This window comes from Scyliorhinus torazame, chromosome 3 (assembly GCF_047496885.1).
Source record: "Scyliorhinus torazame isolate Kashiwa2021f chromosome 3, sScyTor2.1, whole genome shotgun sequence".
Lineage (NCBI taxonomy): Eukaryota > Metazoa > Chordata > Chondrichthyes > Carcharhiniformes > Scyliorhinidae > Scyliorhinus > Scyliorhinus torazame.
The window spans coordinates 244,688,613-244,705,473 of record NC_092709.1 but is presented as its reverse complement, the minus strand read 5'-3'; the positions used below and the strand labels follow the sequence as shown (position 1 = coordinate 244,705,473).

The 16,861-nt window shown below is 42.1% G+C and overlaps 1 long non-coding RNA gene across 1 annotated transcript in view; it reads right to left on the bottom strand.

Moving 5' to 3' along the window:
* Positions 1–16,861, bottom strand: part of LOC140409589 (uncharacterized) — a 96,072-nt gene that overhangs the window by 63,334 nt on the left and 15,877 nt on the right. The window contains exon 2 of the long non-coding RNA XR_011940409.1: positions 4,758–4,833. This is a non-coding gene — a long non-coding RNA (uncharacterized lncRNA). The remainder of the gene's footprint in view (positions 1–4,757; positions 4,834–16,861) is intronic.

The window sequence follows — 16,861 nt, the reverse complement described above, 5'->3', positions numbered from 1 at the left end:
CTTTATCAAAAGCTTGCTGAAAATAAAATACACCCATATCCATTGGTTCACACTTGTCTATTCTAGTTTTTACATTCTCAAAAACTCCAGTAGTTTGTGACACATGATTTCTCTTTCATAAATCCATGTTGAATTTGTCTAATCCTGTTAATATTGTTTAAGTGTCTTGGTATTGCATCCTTTATAATAGAGTCCAGCATTTTCCCTACTTCTGATGTTCGGCTAAACTGCCTGTAATTCCGTTTTCTCCTTCCCTCTATTATTAAATAGTGCCACCTTCCAATCTGCCAGGACTGTCCCAGAATCTATAGAAGTTTGGAAGATGACAATCAACGCAGTCCCTATTTCCATGGCCACCTTCTTTATTACAATGGGATGTACTTTATCAGGCGCTGCGGATTTATCAGCTTTCAGTTCTATTAATATTCCTAGCATTATTTCTTTCTAGAAATACAAATTTCCTTCAATTCCTCCTTCCCACTCGACACTTGGTGCCTTAAAACTTCTGGAAAGATATTTGTGTATTCCTCTGCGAAGACAGAACTAAAGTAGTTGTTTAATTGCTCTGATATTTCCTTGTTCTCCATTATAAATTCTCCTGTTTCAGACTGTAAGGGACCTACATTTGTCTTCACTGATATTTTTTCTTTTTCTACGCTAAAAGAAACTTTTACAGTCTGCTTTTATTTACTCATACAATTTTGTTTCCAATTAGGCAGCACGGTAGCACAAGTGGATAGCACTGTGGCTTCACAGCGCCAGCGTCTCAGGTTCGATTCCCCACTGGGTTACTGTGCAGAGTCTGCACGTTCTCCTCATGTCTGCGTGGGTTTCCTCCAGGTGCTCCGGTTTCCTCCCACAGTCCAAAGACGTGCAGGTTAGGTGGATTGGCCATGATAAATTGCCCTTAGTGACCTAAAAGGTTAGGAGGGGTTATTGGGTTACGGGGATAGGGTGGAAGTAAGGTTTTAAGTGGGTCAGTGCAGACTCGGTGGGCCGAATGGCCTCCTTCTGTACTGTATGTTTTATGCTCTATGTAAGGGGCAATTTAACGTGGCCAACCCACGTACCCTGCACATATTCAGGTTGTGGGGGTGAGACCCATGCAGACAGGGGGAAATATGCAAACTCCACACAGACAGTGACCCGGGGCCAGGATCGAACATGGGCCCTCAGCAGCAGTGCTAACCACTGAACTACTGTGCCACCCCTACAATCCGCTTTTATGCTGACAGTTTGCTCTCACCCACTATTTTTCCCCTCTTAATAAATCTCTTTGTTCTCCTTTGCTGAATACTGAACTTCTCCCAATCCTCAGACTTGCTACTATTTCTAACAACTTTATATGACTCCTCTTTGGATCTTATACCATCCTTAGTTTCTTTTGTAAGTCATTTTTGGGTTGTTTTTCCTTCAGCACTTTTGCACCAGAAAGGAATGTATAACTGTTGCAATGTGTGCATTCATTCCTTAAATATTAGCCATTTCCTATCCACCGTTGTGCCGAATAATTAAGTTCCCCACTCTATCTTAGCGAACTCATACCTTTGTAGTTTTGCTTATTTAGATTTAGAACTCTTGTTTCAGATCGGTCTTCTTCCATCCTAATGAAGAATTCTATCATGTCATGGTCACTGTTCCCTTAAGGACTCCGCACAACATGATTATTAATTAAATCCTTCACATTGCACAATACCAAATCTAGGATGTTCCCTAGTTGGTTCCTCAACATACCGGTCTAAAAAACCATCCCGTACTTACTTCAGGAGTTCATCTGCCATCGTATTGTTGTTAATTTGGTTTGTCCAATAGAAATGTCACCCCTGATTACTGTAGCTCCCTTGTGACTTGCACCTCAAATTTCCTGTTGCATGCCATCCCCGATGTTACCGTTATGTTTTGAGGCCTTTTGGCAACTACCATTGATGTTTCTCACCTCTTCATAGCTCCAACTAGACTGATTCTACATCTAGACTTTCTGAGCCAATATCCTCTCTCACTACTGCACTGACTTCATCCTTAACTAACGCCACCACCCCACTTCCTTTTGTTTTTTGCCTGTCCTGCCTAAATATCGAATACCCTTGGCTATTCAGTTTCCAGCCTTGGTCATCCTGCAACCATGTCCTATCTTGTATACCAATTTGCTTTGTTAATTCAGCTACCTTATTGTGAATGCTCCATATTGTGAGCAGGATTCTCCGGTCTCCCAAATGCGTGTGCCGTTCGCTGGTGGCGGGATTCTTTGCTCCCACCTATTGACGCCACCCCACATCCCCAGGACCAGGGAATCTGGTTTTCTGGGGTTATAAAAGCAGAGATTTCTTGGCTTGATCTGTTAGTTGAACGTGCCAATAATATTTTAACAAATTGATCTTGCTAACAAAGCTTGAATTTTGAACACTATCAAGGCAATCCTCAAGTTGGGGAATTGGATCAGAATCAATTTTTGTTACAGTATCAATTTTCTTATAATAAATGCAGAATCTTAATGATCCATCAGATCAGTACGACTGGAGAACTCCAGCTACTTTGGCAGGCTCAATGATATCATGGGACAGCATAAATTTAATTTCCTCTTTGACTGGAGCCAATTTTCCAGATTAAGAAGGGAAGGGTATTGTTTGATGGTTAAGGCATTTCCCACATCAATTTCATGAAAAGCTAATGAAGTTGGCCCTAGTCTATCTATACACACTGACTCATACTTTTAATAGCAGCTTCACTATGTCACCCTGTAACTTCTCCGGAAGACGGTTTAATATTCTATATAATTTTTCTAACCACTGGCTAACGTGATTACTGGAGGTTTAATCTGAATATTTTCAATCTGCCTCATCATTTGAACACTCCAGTCTATTCACTATTTTTCTTCTTTACACTTTGTAGTACACTCACTGGTTGACCTGCCTCCTTATCATAATAACCATTTATATATTTTTAAAATTTAGAATACCCAAGTATTTTTTTCCAATTAAGGGGTAATTTTGTGTGGCCAATCAACCAAACCTGCACATCTTTGGTTGTGGGGGCGAAACCCACACAGACACGGGGAGAATGTGCAAACTCCACACAGACAGTGACCCGTGGCCAGGACTGAACCCGGGTCCTCAGCGTCATAGGCAGCAGTGCGAACCACTGTACCATCATGCCGCCCGATAATAACCATTTCAATATATGTATTTGACACACTCTTAGTTCCCTTCTATTTGGGGGACTACTTACAGAGTTTACCTCAGTGAATCTCTTTTTAACATAATACGTCCCACTAAACCTAACCAACACTGGTTTACCTGGCAAAGGTGTCAATACTTTATCACCAGTTTTAAAAGTTTGAACTTCAGCTGTCTCTGCTCGATTTTTCATGACTTCCTGTAAAATCTTTAGATGTTCCCAAGCTACAGTGCATGCAGTTTTTTAATCAAAACTTGAACATACAATCTTATTCTTGCGCCACAATCTTATTCTTGTGCCATAACTTTCACTTCAATGAATTTAAGTTATCCTCTTATGAAATGTCCATAGATTAACTTTGGCTTGTGCCAAAATTAGGAGAGCTGTCGCACAGGCTAGTCAAACACCAGCCTGACAAAGTCACACTCATGGAATCATGCGTTAAAATAATGTCACAGAAACCACAATCATCATCCCAAGGTCTGCCCTGCCCCACTGACATGACAGAGGTGGCAGCACAGTGGTTTATAGTTGGGAGGGAGTTGTCCTGAGAGTACTCAACATTGACCCCAGACGCCATGAAGTCTCGTGGCATCAGGTCAAACATGGGAAAGGAACCGTCTCTTCAGCTAATGAATCAGTGCTCCTTCATATTGAACATCAATTGGCAGTGCCAACCTTTGGGCTGTGCCAGGGCAATACCCGGGCATGTCCCTCCCCCCCTCTGGGGGCTATACTTACCTCTGCCCCCAGGAGAGATCCCCTCAACTCCCTCACGCCGACAATTTTTTTCAATATTCAGTGAGGTGTGGACAGCATGGTGGCACAGTGATTAGCACTGCAGTCTCATGGCTCCAAGGTCCCAGGTTTGATCCCGGCTCTGAGTCACTATCTGTGTGGCATTTGTACATTCTTTTCGTGTTTGAGTGGGTTTCGCCCCACCACACAAAATTGTGCAGGGTAGGTGAATTGGCGACGCTAAATTTAAAAATATAAATGAAAAAAAAAAATAGTCAGTGAGGTAGTATCATATGGTTTTTTGGGGGGCAGGGGGCAGTGGGGGGTGCTAAGTACTGTAAGTAATGTATTAAAATTGATTAAAATGAGGTTCACACCCTCTGTGGGCATGAATTTCATGACGTCGCCAGCGAGGTGCAGGGAAAATCATGAAACGCAATCTGTCTGGCAAGAATCAGGTTTCCCGATTCTCGCAAGGTGTTTCGCCCACGCTGCCTATCCTGTGGACACCAAAGGCGGCCTCAAGATTCTGCCCATGATTTTTATTTTGCAATAGTTTAGATCTTTTCAATTCCTTGGTGGAGTTTTTGTTTTGTTACTGCTTCGTATCTGATTGTATAATAAATGTGCATCTCTCTTCTGTCGGTTAAAACGTCTGGAATTTAAATTTAGTCTGTAATTGTGTTAAAAATAATGATAATCTGACCCTTGATTACTGCCTGTGATGTACTTCTTCATCTGAAGTTTTTTTTTTCTCCATGGAATCAGTGCATGTCCTAATCCAATTCTCAGAGGGAATCCTGCAACTATACAACACTATAACAAGATGTGACGTCCAGTCTTACCTAATCAGTGTTCAGCTGAGATCTGAGGCTGTAGTGCATTCTGCATTATCGCTGTTCCCAGTACACAAACTAAATTCTGAAACAAGATGAACAAAAATAAATGTGAAAAATGCTATTGCAGTTCCATCTGAAAATGTGACAGCAAGGAATGTCATTCTGTAAAATCCAAAAGCTTGGCTTAATACTACACTTAGACTAAATCTTTTGCTTTGAGAGGCAGAAGGTCTCTGGTGACCTGTATAGCAGCCACAAGAGACTTTCAGACTAGCTACTTTCTGCTAAATGTGCTCACATATTAATATTTTAAAAAGCTGTAATGCCTCAGAGAAAACCTCAGAGGACAGATCCATCAATTTGTGAGGTGTTTGCTCCAGGAAACAGAAACTATAAGCAGCAAATCCTCACTTTCAAGTGAAGGGAAGTACCATGCCCCAGAGCTTTATTAGAACAAAAAGGTTTGTTGTGGCATTAAATCTTAAGCTTGTTTCAGTAATAAATCAACAATAAGTAGGCTTTGAGCTCTGTTGTATTATTGGCCAATAAATCAGTTAAACAAACAGTCCTATTTTTTCATTAAGGATAGGTACATTGAACAAATATTATACTTTAACAAAGGGGCAATGCGAACATCTTAAATATAAGAATGGTATTTCAACAATGTCCGAGTACCACACCCATTTTCCACTTGCAAGATTTATATTTTGCTGGTGCGTTTATTGAATTAACAGTTCTTGTTGATCTCTGTTGTAATAGAGAACCTAAATAAAGTTCCCTTTCTGTAATATAATTTTGTAACTGAACCTGGGTTCAATGTAGGAATTATAAAATTAGAGGTTTAAAATTCTAATTTTGGTTCACCTTCCAAGATTATTTTCCAATTCAGTTACCACAAATATTCCAGAATGCCCCTGCTTATCATATGGCTATTAATAAAATAATATTGAATAAAATACAACTCCTGATCATATATTCTTCAGTTAATTTTAATAACACAGTAAAGAAATAAAAGGCTGTGCAATAAACTCTCAACAGTTTTTTTGTATGGCTGGCACTGATTTAGATCTCTCCAAAATTGGACATACAAACATTTCTGAAAATTTCGCCGTGATGTTACTGCCTGAGGTTTTTGTGAAGATCATTAATGCTGAAAGTATTCCACAGCAACACATTCAAATCACAAAGTGAGTATTTTGCCTGGATTTAGTGAATTTAATGAAACTCGTGTGGGGAAGTGGCTTTAGAAAATGATTGCAGAGAAGGAAGTAATAAAAGCCTTTGGCTATATTCAGTACACACCGTACTGTTAGTTTGCACATACACTCAGAAGACTAACAGCACAGAATGCACATTTATATGGAAAACTATCAAAGATTATTCACCATCAATGCTGCTGGGGAGAGGAAAACAAAAATGAAAGACTTGCAATTAAAGAGCAATTTTTATAAGCACCAAAGATCTCAAAATGATTTACAGCCATTGAGTACTTTCATGAAATATCATCAACTGTTGTCATGTAGGAAACATGGCAACCAATATGTACACAGCGCAGTCCCACAAACAGCAATGTGATAATGACCAAATAACCTGTTTGCTAGACATTGATTGAGGGACAAATAATTGCGTGGTGGATACAAACTAAACTTGCTCAGAAACTTAAGTCCTATCCATTTCAATCAAAGTACACTTTTTACACTAAGTATTATTTCCTGTCAAACAACCTCTCTAGCACTGAAAATGAAATATCAATGTGAAGTCCAGTTTTTTCAGGTTTTGATTTGTTATTAGAGATTTTTAAAGTGGAAGATTATGTTTTCTTCCAATTTTATTTCTGCCTCTTTTTTTCTCTTTCTCGTAATCCAATCTTTCTTTCCCTCACCCCAGGTTTCTGTGGCTATGACTTATCTTTCTTTTTCTCACCCCACAGTATAAATATTTCCCTTTTTCTAAGTCTTTTAGCTTTGACAAAGTGTCATCTGGACTCAAAACGTAAGCTCTTTTCTCTCCCTACAGATGCTGCCAGACCTGCTGAGATTTTTAAGCATTTTCTCTTCGGTTTCATATTCCAGCATCCGCAGTAATTTGCTTTTATCCAGTGTTTAACTCACTGCCACTTCTCTTCCAGGAATGCCTACCCTGAAGAAGTACTGCTCTTCTCTTTGACAGGATTTCCGTATGTCCCTCCCCCACTATCCACCTTCACTGCTTTCCATTTCTCTCTTAGTGCTGGACAAGGTATTTATCAAGACTCACTTCCACAGCCATATTTCCCTCCTCGGTGACTATCTTTGTCTCCGACATACCCCAAGGGGATTTCAACTTTAATTCCACCCTGTATGTAACCTCCAGGATTACAGGTACCTGCAGGATATACAACATTCTTCGAAGTGCTGCTCTCGCCGCATCCTGAAAGCCACACTCAGAGCCATGCGGCGCCACATGAAGACACGGACATTACCGTCTTACTCTCTCTCAAAGCTGTCCCTGTCCCCAATTTCATTTCATCCTCCACATCATTCGAGGCCTTAACAAGAAGCTTTTCCTGTTTCTTGCAGATGTTCACCATACCACCCGACCTTCCCCACTCTGAGGCTGAGCGTGCTGTTCTCAGCAAAGGACTCAGCTTTGTAACCTTATGTCCCCACTCAATGAATTCTGGGCTCAACATGATGTTGAACTCTTCCATCACCGTGCCCACTTCTTTGAGCAAGAGTCCTCCCCCCGTCCCACAGATCCCTTCATGTGTCTTCAGCATTCTGCCTCCAACTGGACCACCCCCCCCCCCCCCACCCCCCACCCCCACCCCCACCCCCCCCGGGCGGGACAATTACCTGCCCTCGCTCTTTTCATTAAGAACTGTCGATGGGACACTGGGCGTCTTTGCCCCCCTCACCCATTCCAACCTCTCTCCTTCTGAACTTTCCACTCTTTTCACCGTCAGGTCCAACCCCGACATTGTCATCAAACCTGCCGACAAAGGGGGTGCTGTTCCCATCTGACGTACTGACCTCTACCTCACTGATGCTGAGTACCAACGCTCAGGAGCTTCCTCCTACCTCCTCCTGGATCATGACCAGACCACTGAACATCAAGCAATGATCTCCAACACCGTTAGCGACCTCATTTCCTCCGGATGCCTTCCCCCTATGGCTTCCAACCTCATAGTCTCCCAACCCCGGACACCCCGCTTTTACCTACTTCCCAAAATCCACAAAAAGGACTGTCCTGGCAGGCCCATTGTGTCAGCATGCTCTTGCCCCACCGAACCTATCTCCTCTTATCTTGACTCCATCCTCACTCCTCTGGTCCATTCCCTCCCCACCTACATCCGGGATTCCTCTGATGCCCTGCGTCAGATTGACAGCTTCCAGTTCACGGGCCCTAACCGCCTCCTAATCACCATGGATGTGCAATCTCTCTACACCTCCAGCCCACACCAGGATGGCCTTAGAACTCTTCGCTTCTTTCTCGAAAAGAGGGCCGGACAATTCCCATCCATCACCACTCTCCTCGGCCTGGTTGAACTTGTTCTATCTCTCAACAACTTCTCCTTTAACTCATCCCATTTTCTCCAAATCAAAGGTGTAGCAATGGGTACCCGCATGGGTCCTAGCTACGCTTGCCTTTTTATGGGGTATGTGGAACATTCCTTGTTCCAGGCCTATCCGGGTCCCCTCCCACAACTCCTTTACCAATACATTGATGACTATTTTGGTGCTGCTTCATGATCTCATCAACTTCGCTTCCAGTTTCCACCCCTCCATCACTTTCACCTGGTCCATCTCAGACACTTCCCTTCCCTTCCTTGATCTTTCTGTCTCCATTTCCGGCAATAGACTATCTACTAATATCCATTACAAGCCCAGTGACTCCCATAGCTATCTGGGCTACAGCTCTTTGCATCCTACACCCTGTAAGGACTCCATCCCTTTCTCAGCTCCGTCGCCTCCGTCGCATTTGTTCCGATGATGGAACTTTCCAAAATGGTGCTTCGAAAATGTGTTCCTTCTTCCTCAACTGTGATGTCTCGCCTTCAGTTGTTGACAGGGTCCTCAACAGCGTGCAGTCCATCTCCCGCACCACTATCCTCACCTCCTCCCCTCTCTCCCAGAACATGGATAGAGTCCCCCTCATTCTCATATTTCACCCCACCAGCCTCCTTATGCAAAGTGTAATCCTCCGCCATTTTTTTCCAACTCCAGCGTGATGCTGCAACCAACACATATTCCTTTCACTCCCCTCTGCCAGCATTCCGCAGAGACTGTTCCCTCCGAGATAATCTAGTCCACTCTTCCACCATACCCAACACCTCTCCCATCACCCATGGCACCTTCCAATGCAATCACAGAAGGTGTAACACCTGCCCCGTTACCCCTTCCATGCTTAACATCCTAGGCCCAAAATACTCATTTCAGGTTAAGCAGCGTTTCTGTCAATTTGGTCTATTACATTCGCTGCTCCCAATGTGGTCTCCTCTATATCGGAGAGACCAAACGCAGACTGGGTGATCGCTTTGCTGAGCTCCTTCGGTCTGTGGCCATTTAGGACCCTGACCTTCCCGTTGCTTGCCATTTTAACACAAGACCCTACTCCCATGCCCACATGTCTATCCTTGGCCTGCTGCAATGTTCCAGTGAAGCTCAACGCAAACTGGAGGAACAACATCTCATCTTTCGGTTAGACACGCCTTCCGGTCTCAACATCAAATTCAACAACTTCAGGTGATTAGCTCTACCCCACCTCGACCCATTTGTTTTCATCCCATTTCATTTTAACTGTCAATTACCATTTCTTTCTTTCTTGTCTTTCTTTATATATATTTACACCCCCCATCCCCCCTTTCCTTACCCTTTCTCCCCCTCCCCCCACATCTACATCTGTCACAGTTTACCCTCTGATGTTAGTTTTTCTGCTGTTTGGCCTTGCACACCTTCTGTTCTCTCTGGGGACTGCCATTAGCACTCTTTCCCTTTGCTTTCTGTGGCTATTAGCACTCTGTTCCCATGGTTTCTGTGGCTATGACTCACCTTTCATTCTCTCACCCCACAGTATAAATATTTCCCACTTTCTAAGTCTTTAGCTTTGACAAAAGGTCATCAGGACTCGAAACGTTCACTCTTTTCTCTCCCTACAGATGCTGCCAGACCTGCTGAGATTTTCCAGCATTTTCTCTTTGCTTTCAGATTCCAGCATCCGCAGTAATTTGCTTTTATCCTTTCTTTCACTCACTTTATTTCTCTTTCTGTACGAGATCTGATATTGTCCCACTTTAATTTAACTTACCTCCTCTGTTCACTCAGGGCCCATATGCTTCATTTTCCTTGCTATAAGATTATAAACGTACACTTTCATCAACTTGCCATGCAAAAAAAATTAAAGATCATATCATATAAGTGTAAATTTAACTAGCTGCAGATGCCATTAAATGCCCAGCTACAGTAAATTATGGCCAGTTATTTCCTTCTGTAAGATACTCATTCCCTTTTTCTAATTACAGATAGCAATTCAGTGATAAAATACTGATGTGCTGTTTGCATTGAAGGGATTTTGTTGAAAGGAGTAAATAAGAGAACAAAATAGTTGAAACTCTGGATTCAAAAATACTATCGCCTGGAGTTTCTGTTCAGTTCTGCTCGTTATTTCAGTACAATCTGCCCAACATCGGCCAAACCAGCACAAAAGATTGTGGAAATTTCAACCCAAATTAACTTTCCAATATCTGTGTGCTGGGTTTACTGAGCGATCATGCTCAAAGCTGATCCTGTTCACATACCTCCATATAAAATTAATTACCCCATCTCTGGATCTGTAAAGATTTAATCACCTGCTAATGCTCGCATTCCAAGCATTGTCTGGCATCTTTGAATCTGTCTATATATATGTTTCTGGAACATACCTCTTCATTCACCTGAGGAAGGAGCAGCGCTCCGAAAGCTAGTGACATCGAAACAAGCCTGTTGGACTTTAACCTGGTGTTGTAAAACTTCTTACTGGTCTGGGTATTGAACACCATAAACATGGCCATGAAGCTGTGACTCAATGCATGAGATCTTCTGGCTGTTCACGCCGACGGGATCTTCTGGTGACATCGCCGGTGCAGCCTTACCATTGGTTTCCGGGTAGCATGGGCTGAATTCAATGGGAAATCCCATTGACATGAGCGGGGCTAGAAGATTCTGCTGCCGGCCATCGGTGTGCCAGCACCCGCCACTGAGAAACATGTCGCAGGGAGGCCCGAGAACCTTGCCCCACCTGTCTATAGTAGTACCAACTACAGTTCATGCCAGCGAGGCATGGAAAAGTTTCACATAAGTTGGATGTCTCACCATGCTATGTAAGATCCTGGGCTCCACATGGAGAGCCAGCAACACCATTACAAAGGAGTGCTACAAAGGGCAGGTCAGATGTGTCTGCAGGTCATCATGATGGGGATATGACTGAGGCTGGTAGGACATGTATTGTGCCTCTCAGATGTGCGCCCCGCCAGAGTGGGCACCACCAGACAGAAGAAAATGACGGGGTTGGCCAGAGAATAAATTTAAGGAGGGTCGCCAAAATCGGGACACCACATGAGCAAGTGTTGTCTTACTGCCCACGTGGGACCGGAGAAACTAAGTCAAAGTCACAGATTATGCCCTAAGTGGAAACTCTAATAATTACTTCTATCATGTGACTAATCTGAATTCAAGTACCTGGCAAGCATAATAATTCACATCCAACCATTACCAACTGTATGCATGATAAGAAATATTTCCAAACAAATAAGTTATTTATGTAACAAATGTTTTCTGCTCTTAAGTAATGTTCAAATCAAACAGCCAACATCAGTAATACAGTTGTTCAAAGATTGATTGGTGTATGAGGTTGTCAGTCTCTGTTATTACAGCCCTAGCAGGACGCTCTAATATCTAGTGTTACCACGTTATTATTGGTTAAGGGCAACAGCTTCTGGGTTGTGCCAAATATTGAGACAAAAGCAGTCAAGCGGTTAAGAAAAGGTAGTGTAACAGATAAATAATAAAGTGTGTTGGCAAATGGGGAAGAAAATCATTAACCTGTTGAAAAAATGAGTTTCCAACTTCCCACCTTGGGAGGATGAAAATAGCTACCTAAATTAGGACCCAGAAGATGCGTCACCATTATTCTTGTTTATTACTGTCTTTTATATATAGACCTGTTTGGAGTAAATGTGCAATCAGTTCAAGACGCTTTTGCCCTGCTGCAGTTTGCAATGTTGTGAACTGTTATCAGTGGATTTAAACTCCTCGGTGAAGTAAAACATACTAGATAGATCTGTGAAATGGTTATTTCACACCTGTAACCTGAGGATATCAATATACTTAGAAATTATGTAATTCAACCCTGGTCAGTTGCATTTCACAAGTGTCACTTCATTTGTGTAAGGAGTGCTAAAAACATGTTTTTCATTGTATGTATTATCTCTATTCATAATTTGCATTTATATCTTAAATCCTATCCTCCACTAGGTTTTTTGATAGGATTCCGTGTATCTATTACTTGTGCAGAGAAAGAATTCTAAGCAGGGTAATATAGCCCCCAGAGGCTGTCTCACACGAAGCTTGAGTTTGCACTCGGCACAATACAACTCCATTCGAGGGAAGAAAAATGCATTTAAAAAATGTTGCGTACTTATTGTTCAATATTTCTAAAGTTAGAAAAAAGCAGCCACATCGAAGACCGGAAATATAAACTTTGTTCTTTGTTCCATAAATGGTGCTTGAACTGCTGGTTCCAGCATTTTCTGCTTTTCCTCCTTTGTTATTGACTTCAGTCTAGTCAGAGACCAGCAGCTATAGTAAACCAGGAGGCTAGATTAGATGCTCTTATTATTTCCATATTTTAGCAAGTTAAAAGGTTAGTGGGTTAGTTGGGTTGAATGGTAAGGTGCTAATGCTTTTCCTCATTGAGGAGCGTTTTAAGGCTTGGAGGCATCTTTATTGCTCTTCTTTGAATTGTCAATGAACTTTTATTCTTTAACTGCTGATGGGATACACCAAACAGATTTTTGAACTTGTGCTGATCAACAGGGAGCAACATTCATATTGAAGCATCTTTCAAATCCTTTAAAATTATTTCCAAAAATAATCTTTGAAAATATTTTTTTAGATTGCAGAAGGAATGCTGTTCGAATCAATTTATTTTTCATGCATCTACCTTTCATCACTGCTTCGAGTTTGCTTATTATGTTTTCTAGGGTTGCCACCGTCAAGGTTACCAGTCCTCAGCATCTTCCCATTTGGATTCTGAGGAATGTATCAAAAATTGACCTTGCCAAATCCAATTTGCAAACTTGTCAATCTTCTGAATCTGGTCTTCTGACCAGTTACAATGCCTGCCTCCAAAACATCCAGTGAAATCTGAAATTTTAAAACTTACTTCAAGCTACGAACTACACAATGGGAATCAGAGCAGAGGAAAGAAAATAAATTAAACATTGAAAACAACTTCTCACAAATCAATTGACTTGAAAATATTAAACAGTCTACATTAGGTAGAGGACAAAGTCAAAGTATGAAATAAAAAATAGGAGCGATCAAGTACCTGAAAGAAAAGAACAGCTTGAAACAGAATTAAAGTTTTATCAATTTTAATTAAAATTAAAATTGCATTATAAGCATTTCTTAAGCCAGTGGCGTACTGGTATTCTCACTGGGCTAGTAATCCATAGACCCAGGGTAATGCTCAGGGGACCAGGGTTCGATCCTAACACGGCAGATGGTAGAATTTGAATTTGAGTTCAAAAGAAAATCTGGAATTAAAAGTCTAATGATGACCATGAAACCAGTGTCAATTGTCATAAAAACCCATCTGGTTCACTAATGTCCTTTAGGGAAGGAAATCAGTCCTAAAAACTGTCTGGCCTACATTGACTCCAAGGCCCACACAATGTGGTTGACTCTTAGCTGCACTCTGAAATGGGCACTCAATTTAATGGCAATGAGGGATGGGCAACAAATTAGTGCTTGCCAGCGATGACCATATCCTGTGAAAGAGTAAAGAATAAAAAGTAAGAAGCACTGATAATTTTAGAGTCATTTGTTACTATAATATCAGTGCTGTTACTGAAAGCAATAAGGTTGTCAAGATGATTAAGGAAAGGAAATGTGTGCCATCTGCAGTGCTTACCATTTGTCATTCAATGCCAGTGGGAAAACACTGATTTCTGCTGCAGGTCCTAAGTCTGGAGAGCATAGGAAAATAAGTACATAGGACTTATTAGCAGGAGTAGGCCTTTTAGCCCTTGGAGCCTGCTCTACCATTCAATAAGATCATGGCTGATCTGGTTGTGATCTCAGCTACATTTTCCTCTCTGCCTCCCGTGACCCTTGATTCCCTTGTCTAACAAAAATCTGTTTAACTCAGCCTTGAATAAAATTAAAGACCCAACCTCCATTACCTTCTGCGGGAGAGAATTGCACGCTCTAATGACTGTCTCAAAGAAAAAAATATTCTACCCATCGCCGTCTTAATTTTTAAACAATGGCTCCTGAGTTCTAGTTTCCCCACAAGAGGAAACATCCTTTTGGTATCCAGCCTATCCAGTCCCTTGTTGGGGTGTGTGAGAGAACAATGAGCCAATCGATCAGTAATCGATCCCTGGATTCAGTTGAGCTTGGAAGCTGGAGAACCATACAAATAAAACTCTGGTAATACAGTCCCCTGCTCTTATAGTGTCCTAAAAGTTTCATTTCTAATGAGATAACAGCTAATTGAAGTAGTACTATATACTCAATACACTATACGCAACAGCAACAATAACCTTTGTAATAAAAGCACCAAATTATGAAGAACTGCTAATGATGAGGGTAATTGTGCCCCCCACTGTGAGAAACACAGAAAAATACAGTGCAGAAAAGGCCCTTCGGCCCATCGAGTCTGCACCGTCGCATGAAAGGCACCTGATCTGCCAATCCTAATCCCATTTACCAGCACTTGGCCCATAGCCTCGAATGTTAAGACGTGCCAAGTGCTCATCCACGTACCTTTTAAAGGATGTAAGACAACCTGCCTCAAAGTGCAAAGTGAAGGATCAGATGCAAGCGGGGAGGATATTGAAATAATCAAATGTAGTGGTGACTTAAACATGGGCAGGGAGTAGATGTAGAGATAATAATGGGCAATTCTACATAGTTGGCCTCAATAGCAGATAGGATATGAGCGTGGAAGCTTGGACAAGGTTCTGGGTGGCTTAGGTCAGTCTGGCAAATAGACACAAAATGGGATGGAGTCAGTGATGTGACTCATGGCAGAGGCCAAAAACAATCAGAGTGCCTACATCAGCATGTAAATCATTGCAACTTACGGTGTAAGACACAAAAGGCATTCCAGGAACAGTAAGAATCAAAAGGGAAAAAGAGGGGATGCACTTAAAATAATCATTATCACTAGAGGAATAGTACTATGAAAGCTAATGTGACTAAATGCCTCCTGGACTATATGGCCTGCATTCTAGGCTCTTAAAAGAAGTGGCTATAGAGACAATGAATGCAATGGTTGTAAACTTCCAAAATTCTCTGGATTCTGGAAAGGTCCCAGAGGATTGGAAATCCACAAATGTAATGTCATTGGCCTGTAACTTCCTGTGGAAACCCCGACTTAAGTCGCTGGGCCGCCGCACATGCATGGCGCGCGATGAACTGGAAGTGCGGGGACACGGGCGTTGGAAGCACGTGACGTTCAAAGCCCAGCCAGCTTTTCTTTGATAGCTGGGATTCCTGTGCTGCGCTGGACCTGCTGAATGAAAAATCCAGGGACAACGCTAACTTGGTCGACTTGCCCCGGTTTTACACCGGTTTATTTGTACTTTTATTTCTCGGTCCAGAATCATGGAGCAGAGGCACAAGACTTTGGGAGACATTTATTTGGTAGGGTAATGTTTTATATTATTAGTGTTTAACATTTATAAATATGTTTAACATGCAAATAAAATGAAAGGGAGACGTATTTTTTAAAACCTTTGGTTTGTCATGAGACTTTAATTCCAATAAAAAGGTACTTCATAAAGTGAGTTTGGAGTCACAGAAAGTGAAATAAATATATATTTTTAACTTTGGTCTGTCATGAGGATGCTATCCCATTAAATGAACTACAATGAATAGAACGCGGTGATCACTTGCAAATGAGTATTATTGCCCATCTAAGATACCCTGTGTTATTGGTCACGGGTTCTTTGGGTCCGTGCGTGGCTGATGAGCCTGAACCTTTTTCATAGAATTTGCAGAATTTACAGTGCAGAAGGAGGCCATTTGGCCCATCGAGTCTGCACCGGCTCTTGGAAAGAGTACCCTACCCAACCATACACCTCCACCCTGTCCCCATCCCCATAACCCAGTAACCACAACCCACACTAAGGGCAATTTTGGACACTAAGGGCAATTTATCATGGCCAATCCACCTAACCTGCACATCTTTGGACTGTGGGAGGAAACCAGAGCACCCAGAGGAAACCCACGCACATACGGGGAGAACGTGCAGACTCCACACAGACAGTGACCCAAGCCGGGACTCGAACCTGGGACCTTGGAGCTGTGAAGCAATTGTGCTAATCATTATGCTACCGTGGCCTAGAACCACATCTTCAATTACTCAGGAGGATCCAAAAGATGGGATCAATCCTTTGACGCTAAGTCATAGGAACATGGGAATTAGATGCAGAAGTAGGCAATTCAGCCTGTCGGGCCTGCTGCGCCATTCAATCAGATCATGGCTGATCTCTTCCTGGTCTCAAATCCACCTCCCCATCTGTTGCCCATATCCCTTTCACCTATTTTATAAAAAATGTACCTATCTCTTTCTTGAAAACATTTAGTGACTCAGTTCCACTGCACTATGGGGCAGTAAGTTTCACAAATTCACCACCCTCTGCAAGGCATAGTTTATATTCACCTCAGTTCTAAATATGCCATCTCTCAATCTATATCTGTGACCTCTCATTCTAGATTTCCCCATAAGGGGAAACATTTGGTCTACGGTTACTTTACCAATCCCACTTAGTATTTTATACAGCTCAATCAGATCCCCTCTCATCCTTCTAAACTCTAGCGAGTATAAACCCAAACTGTTTAATCTGTCCTCATACGCCAACC